Raw genomic sequence first — 27602 nt, 5'->3', positions numbered from 1 at the left:
TAAGTACGAGCAGCCTCAGCAGGAGCAAACACAGACACAAATCTCCCTTCCCTCCGGGCGCCCCAGACAGGAGACATCAATTTCCCCAACAATCACCACGTCTGCATTCAAACAGATTTCATGACACCACCTCGCGTCATCACACCCTTCAGCGGCTAACAAGCGGAAATGATTTTTGGATTTCGTCTCCGTTTAATAAAAACTCAACCCAACAAAGACTCTGACAGTTGTCAAAGAGAGAACAAGTATGTGTGTGATTTTAAAAACGAGGTGTCATTATCAGGACATAAAACTGCCATGACCCAGTAGTGCATTTTTCAATGTACCTATAATGTGAAAAACTGCCGTTTCTGACAGGAAAAATACAACCTTGTCCAACTGAAGAAGAGTGAAGGTGGGTGGGGGGGGTCAGTAGTCCACCATGTGGCCCACAATCTATTCATTGCTCCCGTTTAATTTCTTTTGGGTGCATAATCCTTTCAGTTTCAATAGCAAATTTAACAGTCCCTAAGGCCCAAGCACCAGACTGGTCAATACAAAACCAGACAACTAATTACTGAGCGCACCACGCTCTCCTCCTCCACCCCCTTCTCCCTTCTTCCTCCCTTTTTTCTCTCCTTCATTCCCCTCTCTCTCTCTCTCTCTCAAGCAGCTGTGGGGTTCATGTACACAAGAGCAGCAGTCGGGCAGTATTACGTTTCCACTTCCCAGATCTCTCTTAAAAGCCTGTCCCATAATGGCCCTTCAGTCACACAAACACGCATAGGGTTTCATACAAAAAAAAAAATCAACACACACAGTTGGACAACCACATGCAATTATATGACATATATGACATTCACTTGAGCCATTTTGAAGACTCCTTAAATAATACTTCTGTCCTCTATTTGTTTCTCCACCTTTTTTCTGGTTAAATTGACACAAATCAGTTAATTGTTTTGTTTCCTATTGGCTAAACAACACAAAGTAGACGTTCACTGAGAGGCAACAAAACGAATGTTTGCAATGTCTAGCAGTTAAGCAGTAGCTTTAAGAGCGTGTAATTAGCATGTAATTGACGCCTTGTTTTCAAGCAATAAATTAGAGAACTTGACAGCCTGTTTAGCTAATAAAATGCTAAAAGCTGACCCGCATCTGAGCACTTAAGTGGTAAGTGGGGCTGAAACGAGCGGCCAATTAATCCATTCGTTGATCGGCAGCAAATGATTCGGCAACTATTTTGACCATCAATTCGTCATTTACGCTGTTTTTCCACCTAAAGGCAGGATGAAAAGATAGCATGGTTGTACTTTAATTAAACAGCGGCGGGTGCAGGGAGCCTCAGCTGACCCTGTGACACGTGGTGCTTGCGGTGTTTTTTTTGTGTAGATGAGAAAGGGCGTATCGTCGGCTTCCCATGAGTAAACACATCGGTGATAACGGGGTCGTGATAGCACGCTAACCCAGCCTCGCGTCGTGTTGTGACTGCTGTCCTGTGCTTTACAGCCGCCCTCCATAAACAACAGACACTCTCTCCAGGCTTTGATCGTGACCCGACGCACAGCAACTCAGCACAGCCCCTAATTTGCTGATGGGTTTAAAAAAAGTCCCTCAGTTAAGATCACTTCCCTAGATAATGGGAAGAGTTGCCCCCCCTTGTGACCTGAGTGGAGTGTCCTTTGTCTCACTCCCAGTGTTTGCCTTAGCCCATTGTGTCTGCATTATCCAGCACCTCCACCCCTCCTCGCAGCACAGCTTTGACGCGACAACCCCGCTGCACCTCACTGACTGCCCTCAAAAGAGGAAATACTAAATGTATGGAAGCCATTTCCCAGTGTGCCCCTGAGCTCTGTATGGGCTCCCTCCCCCATGGACCCCAAACCTCCCACCCCCCACCTCCACGTCTGTGTGACCACCGAGTCTGAGATGGTTAAAGGAGCCGAGCTGTTTAAAATGGTGTCGGGAGTCATGTGGCCAGAAACACTGGGCTCTACACACACACACACACACACACACACACACACACACACACACACAAAGAAGTCCCCCTTCACTGGCAAACGAGGAGGACGAGCTCCCGTCAGCTCGCAGACAAGCAGACAAATTGCTAATGATCTCTTGACCCACGAAACAGGCAACGGTCCAAAATAAAAAAATAAAAAATGGATGGATGGAACACAATGCTATATGAGAACTGGTGTTCAATAATAAGTTAATTGGATCTACCAAAGTACAAACAAAGATCGGCACTTTTTGAAATAATGTGTTTAAATAGCAGATGGGAGTTTCATCTCAGCATGCTTTCAACCATATAGGGCCGTTCTAGCATATGGTGATGTATATCCCAGTTAAGCAGGACAGGCAGGCGGGACATAACGTTGATTTGATGGTTGAAAAGATTAGCTCACGACCGTTGATGCTAAAAGTCATCATGATATTATTGGTTAAAAATGGTCGGTACTAGCTGATGTAAGCGTGCGTTATATTTTCAGAAGGAAAAAAATGATGGATATTTAAATACAAATAAAATGTTTATTTTTGTTAAATAGGTGCATAATACAACTGGGGATCATAGCCTGTATGTAAGACATAGATATAGCGATCGTGACATCACCCATTGGTTGGTGAACTCCAATTTTTTAAACTGCAAGTTCAGCCTTTGTGAGCCAGTCTACAATTCCCAGGATCTACCTTCTTTTTTCTTTGTTTCTCTCGGCTTTGTGTCAGTAAGGGCAGCTGGATAAGAAATGGATCACTGGTAGAGGGACACACAGTCTCCATCACAGACATGACCTCACCCCCTTTATAACCAACCCATTGGGGGCCATTTGCACTAGAATTCAATGCTGTGTTCGTGTGTGTGTGTGTGTGTGTGTGTGTGTGTGTGTGTGTGTGTGTGTGTGTGTGTGTGTGTGTGCATGCAAGCTGTGAATTCATTGTCTTTGCGATATATTTTCTGCATCACCTTTACTCCAAACACCTACATGCTGTCTTACTTTGTTTTATCTTATGGCAATAAAAGGTTTGATTGAAAATGATGGGTAATATATTTATTACAGAAAACAAGTGTTATTTTCCACTACCAAGGCCTGGGCCTTGGCTCGTGTCATTAATAATTCAATAAAGAATCTGATTTATAATGCGTATCATCTGTCATCATTATCTCAGTGTTGAATGACAACTTGCATCCATCTGTCCTTGACACTATTAATCAAAGTAAGTCATGCTAATGAGCCATGATGCTCCGACTGTCTTTCATAAAATGTAAGCTGTTTCCCCCACTAACATGGACGACATGGCAATGGTGACCCTTGAGTCTGAATGAGTAGCTTTCGCATCCATTTTGAGGTACCATAGTGATACCTCAACATGGATCTGTGGTAGTGTCTTTAGATTCTAACTTGCCATCTGAATTTTAAACTGAAGTGGATTCCATATTTTCCATCCGGAATTGTCCCACGTTCAAAAGTAATTACTATCACTTGTGTCGATCACCTTTGCACACCGGAATTTTTTTCGGAACAGGTTTGATTTTCTGCATTTTTTTTTGCATCAGTCAAAAAGCGCTTAGAGAGTTGTTTGACCCATCAGAGCCACCGTAGAGCTCCAAACATCCAAAATATCAACAGACGAGCTTATCCACCTCGTCACACAAAGCAAGTTGCTGTATGACAAACAGTCTTAAGACGATAAAGACGCAGAGATGAAGGACAGATTGTGGCTCGCAATCGGCGAGCAGTTTGGGATCGGGGTACGTACTGCAGCTGCTGTTGAGTGTCAGTTGGATCGCGGATATTGGTGGTCTCCTTTCTGATATGTGGTCCCAGTAGTGCTGCAAATCGGAGTTATCCAGCAGTGAGCAAGATTTTGCGATCGTCTCATTCTTGAAAGAGGAAAAAGAAGGGTGCTGAACAACTATCCGGATCGGTTCTAGGTTCTAGTTGGCAACACCAATCTCCGCGATCCAACTCCTCACGGCAGTTGCGCAGTTTTTCAAGAAGTGAGAAGATCAAACACAAAATCTCCCTCACTGCTGGATGATTCTGCTACAACTGCATTTCATTTGCATCGTGACATCAGGCATCACCAGGTCGCTTTGAACCAACATCATTAAAAGTAAAAAAAACTGCCCCTTGCCTGGGGAACAGCAGAGTCAGTAACAGTCATAGCAGAAACTGACACAGCAATGACCAGGCAAATTGGCCAGTTACTGCTGAACGTGCTGACTGACTGAGCTTCTCCATCCAAATTTGGGCCTCAAGCATTATCATATGGATGGTCACGTTTGTAATACTCAGCTTTGTAAAGGAAATTGATCAACAACATGAAGAGGTCTTTTCTGAGGAAGTCATCATTGTGCCAGACAAGATCGGCCCAAGCACTGGAAAGAGACAAGTGTGCTGGGATAAGATGGAGTCAGTCAGGCAACAAGGTTATGAACTCCATGGGCCGCATGAACAGCTTCATTGTTGGAGCAGTTATTCTCAAAACTGCTCACATCATATTCCTTCCTGGAATGGCCTGGATTCACAATCACAATCACATGCCCATTAGTCAGCAAAACTCAACCACAGGCATCGTCGTCCAGGCTCGAGAGTGTAACTGTTTGCCATCGGTCAGTGAGGAACTGAGGTGTATCATTAAGAGGAGAAAAAGCTACCCGGATAGAATCCAGCAGTGGATCTGAAGGTTTTGACTCAAAATATTCCTTGTTCAAGAGGTAAAAACTGGGCTGTCCTGAACCCTTGTGTGTGACAGATAGTGTTGTGAACAGAACAGGAGACAAACAGGGTTGTCACTCATTGTGTTTACACGCTCTTTAGTAATTCAATCACAACCCAAGTAAGACAATACTGAGATTATTGTGTCCGTCATACAAACATCTTAACAAAGTTATCTTACTTGCATTAAGGATGTAATTGGAGTAAGCACAACTCGATTTACAGAGAGGGATTAAACTTCCGTATTTCAAATGACATTTGACATGTGTGCACCCTATCAGTGGTGCCACCGGCTGTAATCCTGTACACACCAGAAGTGCATGATTGTTTTACACTGTATCTTAAAAATAAAAATGTGAGAGGGGGTGCTACAAAATGTCTTTAGTCCCAGGACAGAAAGGTGGCTGTTCACTGGCTGGTTATTGGCTAGTTATTGGCTAGCCGTTGACTTGCTATTGGCTGGTAGTTGACAAGCTGTTGCCTGGTCATTGGCTAGCCGTTGGCTGGTCACTGGCTGGTTATTGGCTAGTTATTGGCTAGCCGTTGGCTGGTTATTGGCTGGTAGTTGGCTAGTTATTGGCTAGTCGTTGGCTGGTCACTGACTGGTTATTGGCTAGTCGTTGGCTGGTTATTGGCTAGTTATTGGCTAGTTGTTGCCTGGTTATTGGCTGGTCGTTGGCTAGTTATTGGCTAGTTGTTGCCTGGTTATTGGCTGGTCGTTGGCTAGTTATTGGCTAGTTGTTGCCTGGTTATTGGCTGGTCGTTGGCTAGTTATTGGCTAGTTGTTGCCTGGTTATTGGCTGGTAGTTGGCTAGTTATTGGCTAGTTGTTGCCTGGTTATTGGCTAGTTATTGGCTAGCCATTTGTTGGTCATTGGTTGGATGTTGGCTGGATGTGCGGTTTAATGGTGGAATTGTTTTGCTAAAGTTGGTACAAAAAAGCATTAATCAATCTCTCTCATTGTTGCTCTTCACTGAGTAGACTGCGTAGGGATCCGTGGACGCGTGTGGACCTGGACGTTAAAGGTAGCCTATTAGCGGCCTTGTGGTTTTGCTTGTGCGTACTATGGAACAGAATCCTGCCGGTCGAACGTCACAGAATGAACCAGATGCAAAGCTGTGTCTTTGAAGATAGAGGCGAGCACCATGGAACAATAAACAATGCTTTTTGCGGCAACAGCAAATGGATTTCGTAGATTGTGGATTTTGTCACTACCACTGCACGCAATAGCAGTTTTTTTAAGGTGATATAAGAGGATCAACACAAACGCAAAAATATTACTTTAACATTTATTTTTCTTAATGCCTTGTAGGTTCCACAGGTCTTTATAGCTATCAAACAACTCATGTAGAGTATGAGTGGCACTATAAACATGCTTTTTTTCTCTTGGTTGAGTAGCAGGAATGGAAACCACCTTCTACTTCCTGAAGAAGTCAGATCCTGCCTGCTTTCAGAGTTTCTGTCTTCATCCTGAATGGCACCTCTGTCATTCACATGGCAGCAGGAGGCTAACAACTAATAAATCACTGCTACTAAGTGAGCTTTTCCTTTCATTGCTTGCAAACAGCAACCGGGCTGTTTTATAACCAGCGGAGGCATCGGGGAGAGGCTAAGATTGGCTGTGGAGGTCAGGCAGGTTATCTTGACAAGCTGACATAAAGGGCGACAAACAACTAAGATCATCGATAGACATACACCAGAAGAATATTATTAATAAAAAATGCAATATGAAATATGAAAAAGTTCAGTGGGAAAAGGATGAACTGGACCATACCAACTTACTTACTAGTGACAAAAACACTGCAGCCCTTTCCTCTAGTAGCAGCACTTGGACTTTTATGAAGTCAGATACATTTTAACACTCTTAAAATGTTTGTTTTTATTGAGGCTCACAAATGACTTAAGATGACAAACATTGTTTTTAATGCACTGATCAATTTACATTTTTTAGGCCAGTTAGCTTATATAACATGTCTACTTTCAGACTAGCAGAAAGAAAACATCCAAAATACACATTTACCTGGAGTGAAACTTGTCATTTTGTGTCATTTTACAATCCATATTTTTAAAGGTCGTTTTCTCTAAATTAGTTTGATCTCAGACTCAGAGCCTAAAATCTCCATTTCAGCAGCTCTTACATCCACCAAACTTGAAACTTTTATCCCTTTCTATATTTTGAAGGTTACTCCAGAGGGCTGTGTTCATATATCATTCATGGCCTTATTTATACAATATATATATATACACACACACACACACACACACACACACACACACATACATTTCTGTTATGGAAATGTGTGCACATTAGCACATATTTAATAAGATAATGCCTTCATGTCTTAATGGAAGTAATCAACTGAGACAATGTGTTATTCGTTAGCCTCTATTAGTTAAAAATGTTAAACCTAACAAGTCCCCCCTTGATCATTAAACAATTGTGATTTATGATTTTTAGAAATGGGATGGATCAATATCACCCCAAATTAACTGTATGATCAATATATATAGCAGCAAATGTTGGTGCTCTAAAGCTAAAATAAAATGTAGAAAACAGAGAAAATATTTGAAACTCTATAAAAACCTCTTAATTGATAAGAAAGAAGTCTCATCCAGAAATATCTTCCATTTCACAATGCTGAGCAGGCAATCTACACTTCTCTAGTTTGTCATGTTGTCAAGCTCCACAACTTTTCCACAGTAACTTTCTCTCTCGCTCTCATTAAGAAGGTGTGCAGTGCTGCCTCATTAGATCGTGACCCACATGCCCAAAATAGAGAACTAGATTGTGCAGCAGACAGTTTGTGGGTATTTATATACAGAGTGAGTGAGATCCTGAAAAGCTTCCCTGCATACTTGACTGAGTTAAAAAAAGACAATATGTTGAGAGAAGGCAAGGTATACATTTGTACAGGCACAACTAAGCTCAACAATAGCAAATAGCAGCTTTCCAGGAGGAACGAGTCCGTTCCCATGTTACCGACACATGTAATGAACGGAGGGAGCGAGGGAGCCGCAGAGTGAGTCGGTCGGAGGGACGAGGGCATGAGGTCAAAGCCCCAAACTGCAGATGAACCATCAAGGTGAGACACATAAATCACAGCTTTCAAGTTCGAATGGACTCACTGACCTGAACACTAGTTCTGCTGTATACATGTTCTTTTAAATGCGTTGTACCGCTCATTGTTTCTTGGAGTTAAGGCAGCAAACTAACTCCTCAGGAAATTGCAGTATATTTCAATTGAAGGAAATTACATTTTGTGAGATTCAGTGAACTTTGTTGGGGGCTCGTGGCTGATTTTAAAGAATTGTATCTAAGGCAATGATCTCTGTGTACAAACCTAGCCAAAACATTTAATAATGTGACCATATAAATTCTACAATATTTCTTATCTAATAAAATATATTTTAGCAAATTTTCCTCATCACCAAAATTTCTGTAAAATCTACCATAAATGAATAAAAATAGAGAGTAACATATAGCTTTAAGTCCAAGAGGTATATCTTACATTTATACATAATGGAGTCAGTGAGGCATTAGTTTGCACTGTCAGCAACATCTACCATTACCTGTTTCTACGGAGATGAACCAGCTGCTAATAATATGCAACAAGCACCCTTTCAACCACGCTACCCACACAATCTGGACTCGTGGCCTGGCCTCAACTAGCAATCTAAAGTCTGATTGCTTTATGAAAAATAATGTGTAGTCCTCATCTTTGAAGGTAACTTCTATCGCGTCTAATCTGTCAAAGAAATAAGTTGATACGTGAGATACGTGTAACAGTTTTGTTAGGGTGTGTCCAGACTTCGATGCTCAATATCTCAGAATGCACTCAACCCAGACAAAAAAAATTCCAAGCTCATGAAAGAGTGAAACCGCTGAGCAACTGATCAATTTAATCAAATAAATAAACGCCCTCGGCAACAAAGCTCCTGCAAGCCCGCTGAAACGTAGAGTATAGTTTCCAGGTTTGTTCCACAGTAACGATGTCACACAAAAAGAGAAAAGTTTTCAGAGCCATTGTGCTGCCTGCTCCTAGTGCCGTTCTCTTTGACCCCCCTCCAGATTCCCTTCCCCCCCAGCCGGCCTCTTCTCCACCTCCCTTTTCGCTCCACCTTGACCCTCAAAACTTGTGGTGCAAATTCAAACACACAAAGCCCCTTTTTTATCACCAGAGCTGACAAACTCACTGTAATGATGAAAACAACGGACACTCTGAAGGGAAGTGGTTTCGAGGCTCAGAAAAGAAAGTCAGTCCAACAATGAAACAGGTAGCTGCTGGCAACACATGAATCAAAAAGCAACGAGGCAGCCGAACGCTGGCATATGGAGATTCTTGGTCGACTACAGAACAGAACTTCCCAAAAAGTGCAAAGAGAGGGAAAGAGAGAAGTGCTTACCACGTAGATCCCAACATCCGAGCCCGAGAATGACGGATTCCTCTCTTGTCTATCTCTGATCCACTTCCATTTTTCTGAGCTCCCATATGGCACCCCCACCCCTCCGAGAAGCAGAGAGCGCGACAGAGAGAGTCAAACAGACAGGGAGGGATAAAGAGAGAGAAAGAAGAGAGGGGGGGGGGGGGGGGGGGGCAGTAGTCCTGGTGTGGAGATGGAGGGGACTGTTGCAGCTGTGCACCCCCGTCAGTGTCTCCTCAAATCCGATCCTCTCCTCCATGCAGCACCGCGGAAAAAGGCAACGGAAACAAAGTGATCCTCTTACACACAGCCCAGAGAAAGAGAGAGAGGGGGGGGGAGAGAAAACCTAGAGAGGGAAGGGCAGGGAAAGAAAACAAGTGAGCTAGTGAGAAGGCCGAGGCAGCTGGAGAATAGCAGGTTCAAGTTTTCAGCGTTTTTCCTTACTGTGTCATAGAAGTGGGAGGGAACAAGCGAGAGAAAGCCAAGGAAATAGTGCATAATACCTTCCAGCTTCTTCCTACCCCCACTTCTCCCTGTCTCTCTCTCTCTCCTTTCTCTCACTTTCTATCACGCTCTCTCTCTCTCTCTCTCTATCTCTCTCTCTCTCTCTCTCTCTGTAATGTGCCTGACTGCAACAACCCCCTCCTCCGGGCGCTGGAATGCAAGGCAAGAGTTTCAAGAGGCCCAGTTAGACAACCCTCAGAGTCACTGCACCTTGACCCCCGGGTCAGGCGCAGTGTGTGTGTGTGTGTGTGTGTGTGTGTGTGTGTGCGTGTGTGTGTCAGCCTCACATGATCACATGAACCATACCTGGACGGCCAACGGTTTTGAAGCCTCGAGTTTTTGGAAACCATTGAAGGAAGTGACCATATTTGGTCTGCAGAGGAGCGACGGATGGATCTGATGAACACAAGCCGCAGAGCAAAGTTAGCTTCATTATTCAAGATCAACTTTAAAGCTAAGCGCTAATGTCATCTTAGTAGCTAATTGCAACCTGTCAATCACAAGGTAGCCACATTGCTAACATTAACACTACTTGGTATGGTATATAGTTGACAACTGATATAAACCGCATGCAAGATGCTGTGAAAAGAGATTAATTCTAATGGGCTCCATTTTAGCAGCTCAGTGGCAGTAAAACGAACACAACTGGACATGGATTTGTTTGGACGCTCTGCTGAAACAAGTTTTTGAATCCCTCCAATCAGGCAGGTTTGCGTCATTTGAATCTGAGAAGCTGGTACTGTCTGCCAGTCAGGGCCCAGTATTGTGGCTGCTCTGCAAGTAAAAACCTATTCTTCAAATTCATTCAAGTGTCCCAGCTAATACGGGTCCCTCCGGCCCTCTCTCTCTCTCTCTTTCTGTCTCCATCTGTCTTTCTCTGTCTGTCTCTCTGTATGTCTCTCACTTCCTCACGCACACACAGACTCCCCATCAGTCATACAGAGAGCTCACCTTTCAGAAAGAAAGTCATGTTCACTCAGTTATACAACGTTACATTCTGACTTATGGACAGTTTTTCTCTTACTAATTTTTTAAATATAGTTTAAAGTGATTATTTTTCCCATTTAAATGGGGACATATTCTAATTTTCAGGTTCATATTTGTATTGTGTTGTTCTAAAGTGTGTTTACATGCTTTAATGTTCAAGGAAGTCACCTCCTTCCAGGCCTTTGATTTACAAAAGTAAAGGAAATATTTTTCCTCAGCTCCACTGTGTAATGTATTGATATCTTGCTGGGAGCACTATTGTAAAGTGCAAGTTCGCCTTCCATCTTCCTCCTTCGGCCACAGTCAAAGTTGTTGTTGTTTCATATAGTATTTTAGTGCCAGATTAAAGAGGACCAGTAACACCGTCTGGTTCATTCAGCCCATTCTCAGCGCCATTAAAGTGTTTCTTTCTCTACTTCTCTTTCTTCGCTTGCGTCATGTCTTTGGGTCGACAGTAATCATCATCTCCTTATATGGTGCTTCATGGGCGGGGCAGTTTACGATTGATTGGCATTCATAAACACATGTGCTAAACTCAAATTACAGCTTTATGTGCAAATCTACTTGCAGATTTACTAACATTTCAAAGAGTTTTATCCAAGTATTCACCATGACCCTGAAACTGAAGCAACTAAAAGGAATTCAGTCATCATTCATTATATCACTTACACTGGTGCTCTTCTCACTGACATGTCAAAAAAGTCTTCAGTGATTGAATATGCATATTTCACTAATGGAACGGCTTATTGGTATACTCAGAAATAAGGTCTTTATGCTTTAAACTATATTGTTTGTCCAGTTTAACCTCCCCTCATGTTAACAGATTATAAACCCTTTCAAGTTACATATTTCCACATTACAGTATAATGTTTAACTAAATTATCCTATGTTGTTGTAACTGTAAAATGTGTTTCTCATCACAATTACTGTTGTTCTCCTTCCTATTTTTATTCTACTTTCAACATTACATGCAGCCAGGGAGCATCGCAGGCCTGTTGCTGCCCTCCACAGGTAATACACAGATATCTGTTACATGTTCATGACAGTCAGATTCAAAGCATCAGTGCATGTCCTCTTCCTGACTCATGCCTATAAAAAACAATAAAGAGTCTCAGGCCTGTTGATATGCTTGTGAGCGTTTATGAATAATTTAAATAGACTATAAATCATATAAAATTAGAAGGACAGGAATTTGGCATAAATGTAAGCTATGTTGTATTCATGCTTGATGCCTAGGGACATCAGCAGAGCGGTGGTGGGAATGTTGTAAGCCTTTGTTTGTGAATGTCTGAAATCACTCATTCATTCACTACTTCTTACACTCTACAAACACAAGTTTATGGTCTCAATCGCTAGTTCAAAATCTTCTTCAAGCATCGTATTTATTTATTAAACAACACAAAATAACACAACAGGCTAACAACCATGATATGATTTTACATAAACAATTTTCTATAAGATAAAGCAGAATACCTTAATCAAAGACTATGAGTGAATATTTTTGCTGACATGTGCAATCTTAATTTTGACAATACTTTCATTTCCGTGTTACCAGAAGATCATCTCAAAGTAATGACAATCATCTTGTGACCCCCGGGGGGAACCCCTGACATGGCCCATAAAGCAAGGGATGCTTTAGGGCGGGACTACCTTATGATTGGCAGGTTGCTACCATGCTAGCAATGCAGTTAGCTACTAAGATGACTTTAGCACTTAGCTGTAAAGTTGACCTTGAATTATGAAGCTAACTTTCCTCGCAGTTTCACACCAGAATCCAGATGGATTCAGATCCACTAAGGTTGCCGCTCTGCTGCTTGTGTTCAACAGATCCACCCGTTGCTCCTCCACAGTCCAAATATGGTCGCTGGTTGCAAGAATTCCAAGATGGCGAGGGGCTAAATGCCAAACTTGAGGCTTCAAAACCGTAGTCCACAAACCAACGGGTGATGCCACGATGACAACGTCCACTTTTTATATCCAGCCTACGGTTATTTCTCACCATAATCTGTATTTCTGCACTAACATGATGTCCCTTAGCCTCTCAGCCATTAGAGAGAGTGAGAGTTATCATTTACTTTACAATGAGATGTCTCCAGTATTGGACTTTAAAGGGGTTTGACAGCATATTGTGTAAAGTGTTCCTCATATCGCGAGCCTACGGTCAGAAACGGTTACACATGGAACACATTTCCGGTGCTAAAATGAAGGTCTCACAGCATCAGTTTATTTGATTCTCAATGTGTGACGCCACCACTATTTCACAGCAGATTACACACATCCAAACCTTTGATTGAACTCCTTCTCTTTATGGGGAAATGACATGTTTTAATACTACGTGCAGAGGAAGGCTGTAATTGTAATCGGTCAGAGGAAATGTGTCTAGATTCTCTGTCACACACACACACACACACACACACACACACACACACACACACACTCACACACTCATGATATAGTATGATGTGTCAACGTCCTTGAATTCTGAAGGCATATGACCAAGAGACTATCATCACACTGAGTGTGTGTGTGTGTGTGTGTGTGTGTGTGTGTGTGTGTGTGTGTGTGTGTGTGTGTGTGTGTGCAACACAAAATATCAGTTCACTAAATGGCATGAAACAATTCTAATTCAATTCAAATTACGGCTAATTTAATAACTACAAGTGTAAACTGAGCTCCCATCAATCTTTGTTAAAAAGTGAATTTCTTAGTATAATTATTATCACATGGATTTGTTGACTGAAACAAATGCAGCCAAACACAAATACCACATTCTGACCGAATGCAGATATAATACTGTCCTTGAATAACTCTGTAGTTGGAACACGATACAAAGATTGAAAAAGGGAAGTCTATCCATTTCTCCATTCTGTCGTGCTATAAACTCCTGCAGTGCCCGTTCAGGCTGGGGCCTTTGAGAGAGGGCCGACTGATTTACTGATTTCACCAAGCACGTATAGACCCTTTTAGAGTCGATAAATAATGATGACGCATGTTAGTGTTTCACGCAGTCTGGTAACAGAAGTACGGTGAAACAACTCGTCAACTTCTGGAACAACATTTGCACCAAAGTTGGTGAATGCAATAAAACAAACTGACTTTCTATATGTGTGCAATTAGTGAGTGGAACACGCTAATATTTAGTGTCATATACACATGTAGCCTATGTGTTGTGTAACGTTACACCAGCGAGACATCATCAAGTCACCAGATGATCAACGTTATCCGTGTTCATGTGCAGAACGTCTAACACCAGTATGTTTACTCAGAGCTTTGACTTTGCTGCCACAGCACTGTGGAGCCAGAGAGAGCGTGTAACGCTAGTGGGATTTATTAAATAAGTGTACCCTCGCACACCAAAAAAACAATGGCAGATGAACTGAGAGTTGAGTTTCTTTTGCTCGTCGGGCACATTTACACAACTTTTCCAAGTACAAGCTGAGTTGCTTTGCATCATAATGTGAAACTTCTTCTTCTGAGCTTTTTAAATCCTCCAGTGGCGATTCACACATATAATACGTAATTTAAACGTCACCTGTTCTGGCTTCCCAGCTCTCTCACGTCACACTGAAGACATGCCGCCTCGTTTCTCCTCTGTTTCGCCTCAGAGACGACCTTCATTGCTCTGGACTCCGTCTCTGTACCTTTTACACTGATGATAATTCTGCAACGAAAAGACAGTGTGAAGTGGGTCAATGATGATATTAATGCTCTGGATGTTAAATACAGCTCCTTTAACCATTAACCATGTGAACTGGTGACTCTCAGCTGAACGCGTCCGTGGTTGTTTGCAGTGACGGCAGCTGTTTAAAAAGGTGTCCCCCTAAACGCCTTCAATTAATTTGAAATACATCTGTATTATTCAGCTACGTCAACCATTAATCTATTTACGAGCACCATTGGTTTACAGGGTCACTGGTTCTTGTAGCTTTATTTCACTATGGTTATGAAATGGTCGTGTTCCTGTCTGAATTCTGTAGAACGATTCTGATAACCAAACATGTAACAACCAGACATTTAGATGTTGCTGACAGTTTGAATTCAATGTTTAAAGCTGCTAACACGTCTGTATCACCACTCCTATTGACAACATGAGCATGCACGTTGAAGACATCGGCTGTAAAAGGTTTATATCGCTCATTGACTCCAGGGGAGTGAAGGAGAGTTGGGTTGTAACGTTAAAACATCCAGAATCCATCAAAATTCAACGTGTCACACGTAAAAATTGCACAATATTTGACACTGCACAGCAACACACCCGCCAGGTGGGAAGATGATCATGATGTGAAGGAAATTCATTCATACAGACAGAGATTCCTTGCTTTATTGTTAGATTAGCTACTCTAGCCTCAAGAGAGATGGAGATTATTAAAAAACAGAACATTCATATAACAAATCTCATCAGCAGGAGAGAGGAAGCGACCTGCATTGCTGCCGTTTGTCTTCAATGAAAATACTTCTATGATTAGGGAGAAATCCACTGACTGAATAAAGCAGGAAAATGAAGGATAAAAATGAGGTTCAATTGCTAACAGCTGCTTGACTGGATTCACCACTGGTTTAGTGAAACGCCAACTTTAATGAGAGGAAGGAGCATAAACTTTATAGGCGGAATTTGAGGCAGCAATTCTCTGGACAAAATGCATTTTTCTGCATTTTTCATGTTCAAGTGTGAACTGAGTCAGTGCTGTACTTGTGAATATAGGACATTTGAAAAAAAATATGTTGGGTGAACCAAATTCGTTACTGTGGAACCTGTTGACAGCCTATGATGATGTTAAACTGTCTTAATTTCTTTGATTAATTGAACTTGAATGTATCATTTCCTGGAAATCGTAGGTATGGAGTTGATTAGATTCAATTCAAGCAAATGTGTATTAAATGCCTTGATTTTAGTTTATAAAGCATCCCTGCGCCACATTAACTGCTGCCAGGTCTGGGATAGAAGTATGCAGGAAAAGGAGGACAGGCAGCTTCGGTCTGAAGGTCGCACCTGGGCAAAAGAGAGAGCCAAAATAAAGAGGTCTAGCTAGATACCCCTAGTTTTTACTTTACGCAATGGATTATGGGAGAGTTCGGATTGCTCAACATAAAAACAAATGTGTCGTATAAACCTGGTAGTTATTATTCTGACATTTTATGGCCAACATAAACAAAGTCATTCTCAACGAATACACTGACCTTCTGCGAGTCTACCAAGCTACATTCTCAAGGTTAAAGCCACAGATTGATTTTCATCCTCGGGCTTTACTGAGTATTTGTACTGCTATTTGTCTTCATCCTGCTATTTTTCATGGCTTCATCTCGAAGGTTGTTAGCAGGGAATAATCTTAGCAGACAGTATGAGAATGCTAGGAATTAGGTTTTAACACCACAGTGATTTCTATAGTGATACAGACATCCATGCAGAGACTACTCAGGTCACATAGCACTGTGATGTTCTCAACTTTGGATTGATGGGGTATGCAGGCTTTAAATTGGTCTCTACATTGCAGCCATTTTTTTTTTTTTAGAGTTCTGATTTCAGTTGGAAGTTGGGATTTTTGTGTGTATAATTTTCACAGTGGATTGAATTCCAAAATGTATATGTTGTGTTTTTTTACTTTCTGCTGAAAAATCTAAGAGAAATACACAAATTCAGCCTAGAGGGATTATAGGCCATCCATAGGCTGGACTTTTTTTTTGCTAGCTAGCACCTAGCCAGCAGTTATAGTAGCACACTTGTAGCAGACATTGATTTGCAACTTGTTGCAACTCGCTGCAGAGAAGCAAATGGATCCTCAAAACAGCAAAATCAACAGTGAGGGGAGGATGTTGTTGAACCACAGTCCCGGGCTGCACACCGGGAAGTTAGACAACCGAAGCTGTATGAAAAACAAATGTCTGTGCTCTCCCAGCGAAGAGGGAAGATAATGTAACGTTAACACCTGTCCAAATTAAAAGGATGGCAACAATTCAACACTAGGGGTGGGAATTTTTTGGCACCTCACGATTCCATTCGATTACGATTCAGGTCAACGATTCGATTATAAACCGATTATCCATGTATCTTGATGCATCTCGATGCAACAAATTAGTTCTTTCAATGCGATAATCAATGGAGCTCACACATTTTAACACATCACAGCGTAGAGGTCTGTGGTCTCCCGGCACCGTGGGATAGTCTCTCACGTTTCATACACCGAACAAACTGTGAGTAAAACCAGCTGCCGTAATCATGCCCAGATGACGTTATGTTCAGTGTTTACGTAGCCGCTACCGTGTTAGCCTAGCTTAGCTCTGAGCGAGCCGAACGCCAAAACTAGCATTTTTTAATATTTGCGTATTGTTTTAAAGAACAGACTTAACAAACCACGACTTCGGACTTTTTACTAATCGTCGTTACTTCGGCAAACTCTTAATCCATAAATTGTAATGAAATCACAGTGTGGTTTTCTGATAGCGACCCCTGCTGTGAATACAGCTGTATGAGATTCAAGATCCCCCTCCAGGTAAAGGTATAAACTCAGACAGGACTAGTTTCCGCTATATCTGGGACTTCACAACATGTACAAAGCAGTTAATAGTGTTTATTTCAGCCATGTGTGATGAAACATTATCAGTGTAAATGCAGCGGGTGCCGGTCGGATTTCTCTCTCAGCCATGTCTCTGTTATGTACAACGCCACAGACCGGGCACTGCATTTCTGAGTTCCGCCTTTTGCGTTCCGTTAACTATACGGAATAAAAATAATAGATTTTTGACATTTGTGAATCGATTCATAATCGTCCACGTCCATCACAATGCATCTAAGAATCAATTTCCCCCCCACCCCTATTCAACAAGCTAACTAGTTAACTGCCGTTGCGTTATTAACTTAAATTATCTTAGATCGTCTGGAAATTACGTTTCAGCTCCAATTTAACTACGTACAAAGTAAAACCTGTTGGGGATTGTAATCGTTAACAGACTGGTCCTTTAGGTCGATCCCAAACATTGTGTCTTTTATGGAAATCGGTCTCTTTGAAAGCTACTGTAATTAATACGTTTGCATCAATCAACATCCGTCATACAGAGAACTTCCTCCTAGTTACTGCCAACATCACGATCACTGTCACATGTCAAACCATTGATAGAAAGAAAGGTTCTTTGAGGACAACCTCATAAAGACTGCTTATTCCCTCCTGCTGCCAAACAGCCGGGGGTTCTAAATAAATCTAGATATGCCAAGTGAGTTGGCAGGAGGAACAATGCTCTTAGTGAGTTCCTCCGTGATCTGTGCCACGAGGTGGGGGAAGGAGGACAAATTAAAGACGAAGACTGTAGGCTGGAAGGGCTTAAGGTAATGATTCATGGCCTTGGGTTTCAGTGAATGTTTTTTTTTTTAATATTTGAAATGCATGTCTTTTTCCTTATTGATTGGAAACCAAGACACCTTTTGCTGATTGTCACAATCTAACCTAAATTGCCTAAATGGGAAATTGAATGCTTAACGTCTGGAGTGCTTTTCATTGGATTGCTTAATTATCCTGCTTCATTCCCTTCACTGTGTGTTCAGGAAAAAGTATTCAAAAGCGATCACAAGTTACATCAAGACTAATTAGGAACGCATTACAACCATTTAACCAGTGGCTGCATATCATTTAATGGCAGATATAAAACCATTGGATGACTTTACAAAGTGTGATTATTGCTGAAAAATCATTACATTTTTCACAATAAAATGTACTGCTATTCCTATTCATCCACTTCAATCCCATCGGACTTTATTTTGGAAAAAATATGTACGGTAGTCAAGGTAAGTGGCGTCTCTCTGTGTGTTTGGTACCAGGATGTAACGTTACTCACACTAACAACAGGTCTCTCTGTGTGTTCGGTACCAGGATGTAACGTTACTCACACTAACAACAGGTCTCTCTGTGTGTTCGGTACCAGGATGTAATGTTACTCACACTAACAACAGGTCTCTCTGTGTGCGTTCGGTACCAGGATGTAACGTTACTCACACTAACAACAGGTCTCTCTGTGTGCGTTCGGTCTTTCTCTTCCCAGTCGCTGGATGAAACACATCAGGTAAGATAACGTTGTGATGTCATGAAACGTAGCTAAGTTAGCTAGTTAGCTAGCAAGACATGCTAACGTCCATGTTGGTGATGATGGCTGTGAGTCGACCGTGCTACCCACTACACCATAAATAATATATATTATTATTTATAGGTTATCATATAATGGTTTACTGGTCTGGCCAAATAATCACACACACTCTACAGTGATGTATATTTAAAAATAAAAAACAATAAATGAAATAAAATACAGAGCGAGGGAGAAGATCAAATGAACTAGTTTCAGGCCGAGAGTAACGTAACCATAGAAACTCCCACTCCTGTGGTGAGCGGCATCCTGCTGTCTGCCCCACGCCACCTGTGCACGGCGCTGCTGACACGGGAGCCGTGGACTCCCATTGAGCAGCATGTTTCCTTTAAGCAAAGTGGTGTAACCATGGTAACGCAGCGCCATTTTGAGGTTAAAGGGGATGTGATGTCTGGGCTCTGGTTGTTGTGATTTGGGAAGCGTGTGAAAAAAAAGACCACAAAATACAAACAGTTTACAAAACAATTTGAACATATTGAACACTTTTTCACTGATGGTCTGAATAACATGCTCAATTTGTCACTACTTGCTTTTTAGAAATGCAGTCGCAAAGAAAAGTCCCTAAATCTGGCGAGAGTGTCACCACGTTGGCAAAGGTGCCCATAATCCCATGTGACCACCTCGTGATGTCAGTCCTTCATCCTGTCGCAGTCTTATCAGGGCAAACACATTTCAGGTCCTTTCCACGTGTGCTGACTGAAAGCAGATCATGTGTGTTTGGGAAAGGAGACTGGTGGCGGTTTAAACTTTTTTCAGCCAGGAGTCCGACAGTCTGTGATTAGAGAGAAAGAGTAACGAAGAAGGAGCGGAGAGAGGGACGGGCGAGTACGAGGTGGTGTTCAAACTTGCTCATGAAAGTCATCAAGGCAAGAAAATGTGTTGAAACAAAACCAAAACAATTGACAGAAGGCATGCCCAGTTTTGAGGTTGGACTATATGCACTCAGCCTGCAGCCTGCCACCTCAAGTGATATGCTTATTCCCCTGGCAACCGAGCCAAATGCAACAACACAGCCAATCCCATAAGAAAAGATTTATGGTCGACATAACTCATTAGCTCCAGAAGTTGATTAGCGTTAAAGGCCCAAACGAGGCAGATCTCAGCAGTTTGGTGGCGGCGGCTGCTGGGCTTCCAGTAACGAGGCAGTCAGACAGCCACCTCTCCTTTTGTTTGTCCGCTGATGGAAGTCTTGTTTGGCCCAGCTGCATCTCTATGGAAGTGGCACCTTGAGAGGACCCCCTCCTCGACTCAGACCCCATCTCCCACCAAGTTTCTCATCACATCCCGGTGTGAGGCAGTAGTTGCTGTGAAACACCAGCCCCTGGCAAAGAGCCCAGATGGCATTTTTCTCCCGGCACAACTTTTATCCGGCCATAAAACATGGCTCAACGAGGGCAGTACTCTCAGAAAGCACCATTAAGTGCTAAGTGAACAGGCAGCAATTTGAAATCCCCCCTTTTTTTTTTACCATCAGCTATTCTCAAACCTGAAAGAGGTGCTTGTCAATTGATATTCAGTTCAAGGGGGATTAAAGCCCCGCATGGACAAAGATGTTAAATATGTGTTCAGAGCGGCTATGTGAAGAATTCCCTCCGCTGCTTTCTATTCAACACCACGGCTGCAAATTGCCAGCAGCGTGAACTCGGAGCAGTCTGAATCACTGCAGCTGCAGAAGGCTGCGCTCCCATAAAACACCTATTTTTCCTGCACATTTCACACAAGTACGTAGAACTTCTTTGACAAGCACAAAACGCTGACTCAACCAAAAAGGGGCGACATTTCATTTTGGAGGGGAAAAAAAAGGTTGTGTAAAATGTATTGGCTGCAAAGTGAAAACCGGTTTCTTCTGCCACCTGTCGGTTTCAAAAGCCACACAGTGAGGCCAAAATGATGCCGCGATCGTTTCCCCGAGAAGACAACGTGCACATGAATACTGAGAGTTGCCTGAATGTACCAGGAACTTCTTTATTCTAGGCTTAACAAGCTTTGCTCAGTGATGTCTGGAGTTGTGTTGTTCTGGTTGGCTGCAAACCCCAGTGGTGGGATTGTAAAGTCAGCTGAAGTTTATTGGGTTGGGATTCCAGTAGTGATGGATAAACTCCGGATTTCAAAAACCCACTTAGTCGTTTTATATCACCTGTTTGGTCGTATTCTGGAAGATTCTTCTGCCCATCTGGATCATAAAACATTCACCTGGAGCACAATTTAACATGTTGCAACTCCATTTCTAAACCAATCAAACCTGGTATGGTGGACTATTTAGTTGTTTAAATTACTCATGATAACGCCCATATTTATTATTATTGCTGCAGTTCCTATTATTGCTGCTGTTACACTCCTCATTTTAATGGCCATATTTATTATTGCTGCTGTTTTTATGTTTTCTATCAGGCCTACATATTTACATATTAATTACTTAGACATATTTATTATTTATTACTGGTCTCTTGACTATACCTGCACTGTGTTGTCGTACCTTGTTGCACCAACTTCACTCTCAAAGTGCACCTTACATGCGTACTTGCACTTTACTGATCATGTGGATCTCTCTTCTCAACAATCCTTTTTAAAGTGTGTATTTTAATACTCTACATAATAGAGATGATGTCTATGTCTTGAGCTACTTGGACCCCGAATTTCTTTCTTTCTTTCTTTCTTTCTTTCTTTCTTTCTTTCTTTCTATTAATTAATATAATTTCTTGTATGGCATACCACACTATGGCATCTTTATGACAACTTAATGGCATATTATCCTATACTGAAACAATAGCCAAAGTATGAAGACAATGTGTTGTTTTTCAGTTGTTCCCTTACTCTGTGAGTCCGTCCTGCATCCTCTGCTCGTCTGATCTGGTCTCAGAGGCGGCTGAGCTGCATCTAATGAGCCTCCCTGTGGTTCTCCAGCTGCTCCTCCAGGGTTGTATGGAGGACTACGATGCAAAATAAAAAAATACACATGACAGACACACAGTCCTTCAAATATAAAAAATAATATCATCTGACTGTTTCCAGCTGTTGATAGACAGTAGTGTCTTCAGGTCCACCTCTCCTCACCTCGATGTCCTCGTTTCCCTCCAGTCCGCTGCTCCTCCCCCAACACCTCCTTACTTTTCAACAAAGAAGTCACAGACACACTCCTTAAATGGGCTGAAATATCAGCTCAATTACTGGACATCAGAGATGATGATATTCTTGGGAAGTGGAAGGCAACGTTTACATGACTACGGTCTTGCTAAAAACAGGATTATTTTTTTCTCCGTGTTTGAAAAGAGTTCTGCACTTAGAACAACATTGTTTTGAAAACGAATACATACATGTAAATAATCCGGCCCTGCTGATCACAGTAATGGTGCAGCAAAACACTTTGGAGCAGCGTTAATTCATTTATAAGAGATATCAACACAAACACAGCTCGGCCATCCTCCCTTTCTAATGGTGTCTCTTACTCACGCATGGCTGGTGGACTGTAAATTTAAAACGCATGAGCCATAACGTCTCCGTTTCCCCAAAGGTTTTTGTTTGCAGCCCCCCGAACGACCAGAACATAAAGATACTTTTTTGTATCATGTTGAAATGTTGTCGTGTAAACGATCAGCTAGAACCTAAAAATATGCTTATGCTGTCATGCAATAATTTGCCACACGCCTTCATTAGCTCACAGAGGACTGGAGTAGATCCTGAAGCATGTACTAATTCAAAAATAGATTTTGAATCGTGAATCATTTACGAATCGAAAATCGAATCTGAATCGAATCGACACAGAGATCCTAAGAGTAGCTTCAGCACAGAGAAGATGTTCTCTCAGTTGGTCTGTGTAGCGATCATCTCCTTCCACGTCATCCTTTGAGGCTGCATATTGACACCTGTGGGATTAATACGCGCTAAATCAGGGGTAACTGAAAGTTCAAGTTTAAATACAAGTACAATAATGTATTCAAACTAAGAACAAGAGTAGTAAATATTTTCTCAAGTTAAATATAATTTTGTTTCAGTTCTGGAATTCTTTTGAATTAATTCATTATTGTCATTTTTCACTTGTAGATATATTTTTTATATTTGGCAGGGCTTATAATTTTAGTTGCATATGGTAACAAAGATATATTAAAGGCAAAAACATTGAGCTTGACACTGGAAGGAGTGCAAAATTCGTAGTTAGCTAATAGCATAAAGTTAGCTAACAGCATAGCACTAACTTTACTAGAGTTATGCTTAATTTCCATCTTTAGTAAATTCCCCGCCTACTAGACGTCTTTTTTCTCGATATATGAAGCTGTGTTATAAAAATGACCCATCTTTATAATGTTCAGTATCATTTCCCAGAGTATCTACCGAACACATCTCTTACCTGCGCGCTGGCGATGCTGTCAGATCGTCCTGGTGGAGCCGACGCCATCGCTAGACCCATGCGCATGCGCATGCAGTACTAAGCTGCGTTCATAGCGCTTTATGGAAATGGGAAACGTCAGTTTTAACGTGTAAAGGCTTGATTATGCTTCCGCGTAGTGATAACGCAACGGCAACGCAACGGCCACGCAGTTGCTTGGAGACAGTGATGGTTCTGCGTTGGGTTTACGTGTCGAAATGCAATTCAAAGCCACACCGGTAAAGGGCGCTATGGTTTTTGTAAAGACTGACCGACCGACTGAGACTCTTGGCGTATATCGTCGTAGCCTCGTTATAGCGTATTTGTTTACTTTCCGGCTTTAAACGTCCACAATTTTTCAGAACTTGGTGTTTTATTTCTTTGTGCAAAAGCAAGAAGGTGCAAACAATAAAACGAGGTGAAAACAATAAAAGTAGCCTTTTAAAAGTTTAAATGGCGGTGTTTATGAGTGGAAACCGGATAGCGGTCTCCAGCGGATGTAGTTAGCGGACCAATCACAGCCAAAGCCGCTGCGTTGGCGTTGCGTCGCCTCGACGCGCGTCGAGGATTTTTGGGAGGCACACGTCAGGCCCTTGCGTTGACGTAAGGGGGGTCCGCAAGGACGTAAGGGGTCCGCAAGCTCCCTTGCGTTGTGTCGACGCGGAAGCATAATCCAGCCTTAACTGTTGAACTGCTCAAACTGGCATAGTTCAATATTCTCATACTGTGTTTGGTGCCAAGAAAGAACTAAAACAGCTCGTTAAATGGAACATTTTTTCACTGTTTTTGAACACTGAAAGTTCAAAATTCTGTGCAATACATCTTGCGGTACCTGAAAGCTGGATGTCATGGTGGAAATGACCTACAGTGCATTTTACTCCGAACCATCACTTTAATGCAAAATATTTGCAGGTGAGTCTGTTGAGTGTAAAGGCCTTTCATCCCAAAGATTGCCAGTAACAAAAACGTGTCGAACGCTAACAAAAAGGCAGCGCATTCATCCCACTTATAATGTGTGTGTGACACACATTACTGTAAATGTCATTAAATATATGATTAGATGTATTCGGTGTGTGTATTGTCTCGGCTCTTTTGTCCTCTAAAAACTGCAAGTCATGAATCGGGTCCCCGGAGTCTAAATCTGGATGCTGTTGGAAAAACAGTTCAAACCACTAATTAAGCCCGTCAGTCAGTATCGTGGCCTGTATTAAACTGCCACTGGTTCTACTCTATAATCATCACAGAAGTTGGCTTCATGCCCCACTTCAACTCAATAAAAATAATGAGCAAAATTTGGGGATGTCACTGCCGATAATGATAATTAATGCCTCATAAACATCTGCAACCCAAGTGGAGTATGAAGCAGGATCTGAGGTTCGTCAGATAACTTCAGGTTTTAACTCCAAAGGTGGTTCTCTTCTTGCAGGAAGATCACCACTACTGACCATAAAAGCTGGATATATGAAGGTAAAGTCGGACTAAAAGAAACACTTTAACCTGACAAATCACTGACTTTGTGATAAGGTCTATGCGGAGGAAGAGACGTAGCTTTGGCCTTCCTGAACACCTCCCTGAAGGCCGTCACGTGAGTTTCACGCGAGAGTATGAAAAAGTTTCGCTGAATTATTATGAATGCTTTTTTATAAAACTTTGTAAAGGTTTGAATAGATTCATGCATGTAGATGTATGGTCACTTCCTTCACTGGTTGCAAAAATTCCAAGATGGCGACAGTTAAAATTCCGAACTCCAGGCTTCAAAACTGTAGTCCATAAACCAGCGGCTGAGGTCACCATGACTACATACAGGCTACAGTTCAGACTACATAGCCTTAATGTTTTTTCACTATTAATTGTGTACTATTGTGAATTAATGCACGAAAAAATGCAGTGCTGAAAAGTAACATTGTAAAAGTACATTTCCTGAGTACAATTACGAGGTACTCTATGCTACTTTATACTTACACCCGAAACAATTCAGGGAATATTCGTTTTACTCCACTTACAAAATACATTTTAGCTTATTTAATTCAGAACCGTTTACACAAAGAAAAGTTGTCCAATATCTAAAAAAAAGAAACATTCTGTCCAAAATGGTGGAGGCTGAGCCCTAGTAGTTAAGAGTAGCTCCACCACCTGTACAACATGCTGCTTACAGTTGATGCATCGGTATTCAGTCTCCTAATACCAGAGAATCACTCACAGTACTTTAACTTCTGATACTTGAAGTGCATTTTGCTGTAATTGTGAATTCAAGTGTTGTGCACGTTGCTGTATTGGCACTTTTCATGTGGTTTAATTTGAATAATTCTGTTAAGATGGGTTCATTATTACATAAAAGAGCTCTTACACAGGATCAAATCAAGTCAATATGTGCCGGGGTTAACAGTGCAGCTATTGTTTCCACTAATAGTTTTTTTTTAATGCAGAACAGCTTGTGTGCAGCAACATGGCTTCCACATGAACATCCCACCAATGACGTGACAGGCCTGTGGCTGAAAATGTGGCTTAAAAAGGGCCGATCAGGCAGACACTATTATAGGAGACAAGCTGTCAGCCGATGGCCAACACTGGTACATGGAGATGTGAAGGAATGCAACTTGTCAACAGAAGTTCAGCTCAGGTCAACAACAGACAGTGTGACCATGGAGTTAGCAGACTTCTGGTTGCTCTGTTGTGATTCGGTGACAGCTGCTCTTCCAAACTCCGGCTAAGTGCCTTCAATCGATCCAGAACCACACAAATTGTTTTAGGTGGAGAGACAGACATCGTTTTTAAACAAGAGGTCCCTAAAACTCCCTTTAAAAAGTGATTTTTGTTGTGAAACTGTAACCAAAGTTAGATTCCTAATTCAAGGTCAAATTTACAGCAAAGTGTTAAAGTCATCTTAGTAGCTAATTACATAGGTAGCATGATAGCGACCTGTCAATCACTAGGTAGCCCCGCCCTAACTCATACCCTTCTTTATGGTCTATTTGACTAAACAAGTAACTCATTAACAATGTTTACTGAGATAATCAATCAAGTGAACAGGAGGGTCATTTTCTCATAGACTTCCATACAATCAGACTTCTTTTTGCAACCAGGAATCGCCCCCTGATGGCCAGTAGAGAGAATGAAGTTTAAGGCACATCAGCATTGGTTTCACTTTTCAGAACCCAAGGTTTATCTTGGTGCCTGGGGTGCTACCCGGAAGCACAGTTTTTCAAACACACGCACACACACGCATGCACCACAGGAGCGCCACACCACTACCCAGTCATATTAAGCCACAGTTTGTCTGGAGAAAATACAAAGAATTGAAAGAAGGAAATGCAACCAATGGTTTTAATTGCAAATACGACTTGGATTTCATTGATCAAACAAGGTAAAAAGTGCGTCAATTATTCTACCCGTGGTACAGCACCGCAGGGGCTAAAAGCTTGGGCTTACCCTCTACAGAAATATTTCCATGTACTTGACTGTCTCACTGTCAACACCCAAGTCTACTCTACATTTCAGTGCAGCTTCTGGATTTCATTATTTCTAAAGAAAAAACATGAGGTTTTCCTTTCCGATATTTACAAGCGTGAACCAGAGGACCCATAATACTTTAGTCACGAACGATACATCTTTTAGTGATTTTACACATTTTGCAATGTTTAATATTGTGATATTTAACCTTTTTTAATTGCAAATTATGCAGCTTGTCAACATCTGTTTTATTTAATGAGATAAAAAGTATTCATTCGATTAATCTCACTAAAATGTGTTTGAGTCAAGCTGACAGATTTTGACCAACTTCCTGTTAATCCTGTAATGACTTTACCCATGACCACACCCGAAAAAAAATCTGCACCACCTAGTGGACTGAAGAAGAAATTGTTATCAAAAGGCTTGTATTTGCAATATTAATAGTTGATATCTACTGATCTGGTTGGTGTTCAATGAAAAATCTTTAGTATATATTTGTCAGTTTTGGAAAATAATTCCTCCGTACAGCTTGTGATGAAGATACTGAAGACAAGTAAAACACAAGGTTGTAAAAAAACAGCTAGTTTGATGGTGAAAATGTGCGAGCGTAACCACGTCCGGTGGAGAAATTAAATTCTTCCACGGTGATTCGTTTTCATGGTTGTCGTTTATAGCTTAGAGGAACATTCAAGGCAGAATGAATGCCTTGAATGTTGCTGCTTCCTGCTTTCATCACATGGGTGGTTTTGAGTGATTCCCGGAAATTAGTATTACTCCGGGAGATAAGTCCAAACCTGCATCATTAAATGAAAGTAATGAAAGTCCGATTCTAATAATCAGCAAAATACCAACTGAATTAGCAGGATAACATGAGTCAGCGGTCACAGACCTCAGGTCAGCCTGACACAGAAACTCTACCATACCATATCTCCAATAACTAATAATACGGCAACGAGTCATCTTTTAACAATTAGGTAGGCATTGTTAATAATGATATCAGTGTACGTTCTTATTGTGCAACCAAAGGAAAAATCAACATCAGGCAAACA

The 27602-nt window shown here is 41.6% G+C and overlaps 1 long non-coding RNA gene across 2 annotated transcripts in view; it reads right to left on the bottom strand.

Moving 5' to 3' along the window:
- The window catches only part of LOC311026066, a 48866-nt gene extending 39456 nt beyond the window's left edge, over nucleotides 1-9410 (bottom strand). For both annotated transcript variants that reach the window (XR_014598442.1, XR_014598443.1), the window contains exon 1: nucleotides 9105-9410. This is a non-coding gene — a long non-coding RNA (uncharacterized lncRNA). The remainder of the gene's footprint in view (nucleotides 1-9104) is intronic.
- Between the last annotated feature and the right edge of the window lie 18192 nt (nucleotides 9411-27602).

The sequence above is a fragment of the Eutrigla gurnardus genome (genome assembly GCF_963514095.1).
Source record: "Eutrigla gurnardus genome assembly, chromosome: 15".
Taxonomy (NCBI): domain Eukaryota; kingdom Metazoa; phylum Chordata; class Actinopteri; order Perciformes; family Triglidae; genus Eutrigla; species Eutrigla gurnardus.
The sequence above is the reverse complement of the archived record's forward strand: the minus strand, read 5'-3'. Positions and strand labels throughout refer to the sequence as shown.